Source organism: Gossypium hirsutum, chromosome D05, assembly GCF_007990345.1.
Source record: "Gossypium hirsutum isolate 1008001.06 chromosome D05, Gossypium_hirsutum_v2.1, whole genome shotgun sequence".
Taxonomy (NCBI): Eukaryota; Viridiplantae; Streptophyta; class Magnoliopsida; order Malvales; family Malvaceae; genus Gossypium; species Gossypium hirsutum.
Window position 1 is genome coordinate 22,447,517 of NC_053441.1, and position 4,119 is coordinate 22,451,635.

Genomic DNA, 4,119 nt, shown 5'->3' on the forward strand with positions numbered 1-4,119 from the left:
AAAATGTTTATCGTTTCAAGTGCCATGTTCGTTTTTTAGGGCGATGCATAAAAAGGAAATTTTAAACCAAGGCTAATGTTCATTATTTTGGAATTAGAAAAGTCGTGTTCTTAACTTACAGAATATGACTTTTTTCTAAAACTGAGATAGTTGAATATCTATTTTTAAAAAAATAAAAAAAATATTTTAGTGCTTGTTCTCGTTCACAAGGATTTAAGGCATTGTATCCTAACTTACGGGACATGATATCCTTTCTTCTCGATTAACTTGAAATAAGCCATATTTCATAAAAATGACTTTAGTGATGTTTTAATAAAGGACCATATTTTAAAATCTCTTGAAATTTCTAATTTTCGACACTAAATACATCAAATAATCAATTAGGTACCAATTTTGGGCGTAACGAGGGTGCTAATCCTTCCTCGTGCATAACTGACTCCTGAACCCATTTTCTGGATTTTTGTAGACCGAAAAATATTGTTTTAATAAATCAAACCTCTTATTAAAATGACCAAATTACGAGGTGACCCGATCACGCCTCTTAACAGTGATTGGTGACGACTCTATTTTTATTTTTTCAAATAAAAAGTCGATTTCAAAAAAAGGTTTCGACAAATATGATAATCTAGTATATGTTACTATAAAAACGTTGTCCATAGATATATCATTTAAGAAGTTGGAAGAATAAGTCCAATTACAATTTCAAATAATATACATCTAAATAACTACAATCATAAATAATCATTTCAAAGCATAATAATATTGAAAACAAAATATTATCAAATCTATATTAAAATAAGTGTGAACGAAATTTAACATAGTGTGATTTAAATGGGAATAAAATTTAAATTGAAAATCCATACATTATATACATAAAAGTGGCAAACTTGAGATTTCAAAATTATCAATAAACCAATATCTCTTTCATATTCGTTGCATGAAAATTAGGGTAAATTATTCATTTTGTCATTCAATTTTTAGGACACTTTCGTTTTGGTCATTCAAAAAGTAATCATTGCAATTTTGTCACCAACTTTAGAGTGCTTTCATTTTAGTCACCCAAATGTTAAATCTCTAACAACGGTTGATTGTATACACCACTTCATGTTTACACTTTCATTTTGGTCACCTAACTTCTAGGTTGCTTTCATTTTGGTCACAAAATTTTTTTCTTTGAAGTATTAGTCGAGGTAAAAAAAATAAGCATTGAAGTGAAAAAGCAGTAGAAAATAAGATAATGCATTATAACTTTTTCATATTTTACTTGTTTATTCCTTGCCAAAAGTTCTACATTTTCTTCCAATATTGAAAATTTAAATTTCAAAACATCAAAATCAATAAAATAATTTGATGAAAAATTTTTATCCATTGATAGTGTCGGTCGATTTGTTACTATAAAACATTGAAATTAATTAATTTAATTTGACCTCCTAAAATTTAAAATTTTATTTTATGTTTCCAAATCCAAATCCAAATCCAAATCCAAATCAAATCAAATAACTCATCTTTAATGAATCTCAAGTTGTGGCCTATTAACCGAGTGTTCACCTTCCCCAAGATTAACATGGGTTTGAATCATCATTATACAAAAAAAATCATCTTTAATAATTGTCTACTAAACCCAAATTTCTTTTGATTATATAATATTGAATATTCATTGCTAAGCTAAAAGCCAAAAAAAAAAAATCCTTGTAGCTTGTTCTTAGTTTAGGTAAAAAAGTGCTTTAAAAAAATATGATTTGTTAATTTTTAGTGTTCTCTATTGCTACCAAAAATTGTGGTTGAAAGTTAAAATGTTCTTGTTGGACATGATAGTGGAAGTTAAAAATTAGTTAAGTTATATGATATTTAAATAATTTAATATACGGTATATGAGGTATAAATTTTAAATACCTTTTTAAGTTATTAATATAAATTATTTGTAAAAATTAATGATACATAAAATACTTTAAAAACTTAAATATAAAAAATGGTATTTAAATAATTTAATATAATAAAAAATATATTTAAATAATTTAGTATAATAATACATAAAATATAATTTAATCTATTTTTTATACACTTTTTAAATAGTTAATATAAAATAAAGGTATTTTGATCATTTTCACCTCCAAACGCAAAAATCATAAGTTAAAAGCACCTAAATCATAGCTTTTAGGTTTGGGTGGAAAAACTTCTCCACAATAGTTTTGACCCCAAAAGGCAAGTGTTATTCATTGCTTTTGCAGTACTTTTGGAACTCCAAGCGCAATGAAATTGAAAAGCAATTCTTTTGAGGAATGGAGGAGTATGAATCCTTGTGTAATCACTTAATTTTTTCCGGGATTAATTTCGTGTTTTAAAAAAAAATTTTAAAAATTTAATTAAATTTTTTTGCATTTTGACTCCTAAACTTTTCTAAAATTACATTTTGACCTCTAAACTTTTTCAAAATTACATTTCAACCCCTAAACTTTTTAAATTACATTTTGACCCCTAAACTTTCTCAAAATTACATTTTAACTCCTAAACTTTCTCAAAATTATAATTTTGCCCCAAAAATTTTTCTGCGTTTACGATTTGGTCCCTCTGGCAGCAATCAGCCCAACTTGCGCCTACACTACGACAGCCGACCTAAAGCATGGCCTCCCTCTCCCCTAGCCACCTGCTACCTGCAAAAAAAGAAGAAAAATCAACAATTTAAAAGGGTTTTCAAACCCCCAATTCAGAAGGAAGCAAGGGGAGCAAAAAAAAAGAAAGAAAAAAACAGCAGCAAAAACACTAAAAAAAAAAACAGCAGCCACACCACCACCGTGCATCGTCGCTCCACCACCACCGTCGTTTCCCTATCTACCATTGCCAAAGAAAAGCAAATCAAGCCAAAACAAAACAAGCAAAAACACAAAAAAAAACAAATTTTTGAGCAACAAAAGAAGCAAAAAACAGCAGCAAAAAGGCCCACCGCCGCCGTCGTGCCCGCGCCACCGGCCCACCACCGCGACATCACACTCCCGGCAACTAGCAAAACAACCAAAAAGCAAAAAAAAAAGAGAAAGAAACAAGAAGCAAAAGAGAAAAAAAGAGAAAGAAAAAAGAAGAAAAATGGGTGAAAGAGGAGACAACCGTGCGCCGCCGTCGGCCGTCGCACCGTAGGCGGAGGAAGCGCCACCAGCAACAGAGAAAACGGTCGGGGGGCTGATCGGGAAAGAAAGAAAAAAGAGAAAGAAAAGAGAAGAAAGAAAGAAGAAGGAAGAAGAAAAAGAAAGAAAAAAAGAAAAATAAAAAAATAAAAAAAACAGCAAGCCACATTGTTAGCAGCCCAGTAAGGAGGCCCACTTGCCCAGCAGGCCCCAGGCCCGTCCAACAGTAGCTGACCCAGCACCCCAGCAGTCGGCCCAGCACCCAGGCCCAAATTTAGCAGCCCAACATCTACTAGGCCGAAAAAGAAAAAAGAGAAAAAGGAAAAAGGGGCTTTTGGTAATTTCCTAAAATTTTAAATTTAGTCCATTTATTTAAATATTGTGTTATTTCAATTAAATTAGTATTTTTAAAATAGTTTTTTTTAGAAATATTGTTACATTTATTTTACTCGTATTTAAAAAAAAACAAAAAAATATATATTTAATGCATAAGGCAACGAATCGATTTAATTTTAAGTTATCGAATTCATCGCTATGTTGGGTGAATATCGATGGCTCGTGTTAAATACGGGACGCCCTTCTAAAAATCCAAAATATTGAAAAATCCTCGTGTTTTAAAAAAATCGTGTTTTAATAGGATCACGATTAAATATTAAATTCAATCGGTTTGACACTAATTCTTCGATTTCATTGCCATGTCGGGGTGAATATCGTCAATTCGTGTTAAATACGGTATTTTTTTAAGAAAATTCTCGTGTTTCAAAAATTTTGAGTTTTAAAAAAAATTTTAGTTTTCAAAAAAAAATTCTCGCGTTTCACAAATCTTCATGTTTTCAAAAACTTTTCGTGTTTAAAAAAAACCGTGTTTCAAAAATTTTCATTTTTTTAAAATTTTTTCGTATTTTCAAAAATCCCGTGTTTCAAATTTTCGTATTTTCAAAAATTTCTCGTATTTAAAAATTTTTTCACTTTTTGCGTTTTCAAAAAAAATTTCCCGTGT

The 4,119-nt window shown here is 29.9% G+C and overlaps 1 long non-coding RNA gene across 1 annotated transcript; it reads right to left on the minus strand.

The window, feature by feature from the left end:
* Nucleotides 1–2,293: 2,293 nt before the first annotated feature.
* Nucleotides 2,294–3,342, minus strand: LOC121217854 (uncharacterized). The gene is made up of 3 exons (XR_005914066.1): nt 2,942–3,342; nt 2,786–2,829; nt 2,294–2,651 (listed from the first exon to the last, which is right to left on the minus strand). It is a non-coding gene; the product is annotated as an uncharacterized lncRNA (long non-coding RNA).
* Between the last annotated feature and the right edge of the window lie 777 nt (nt 3,343–4,119).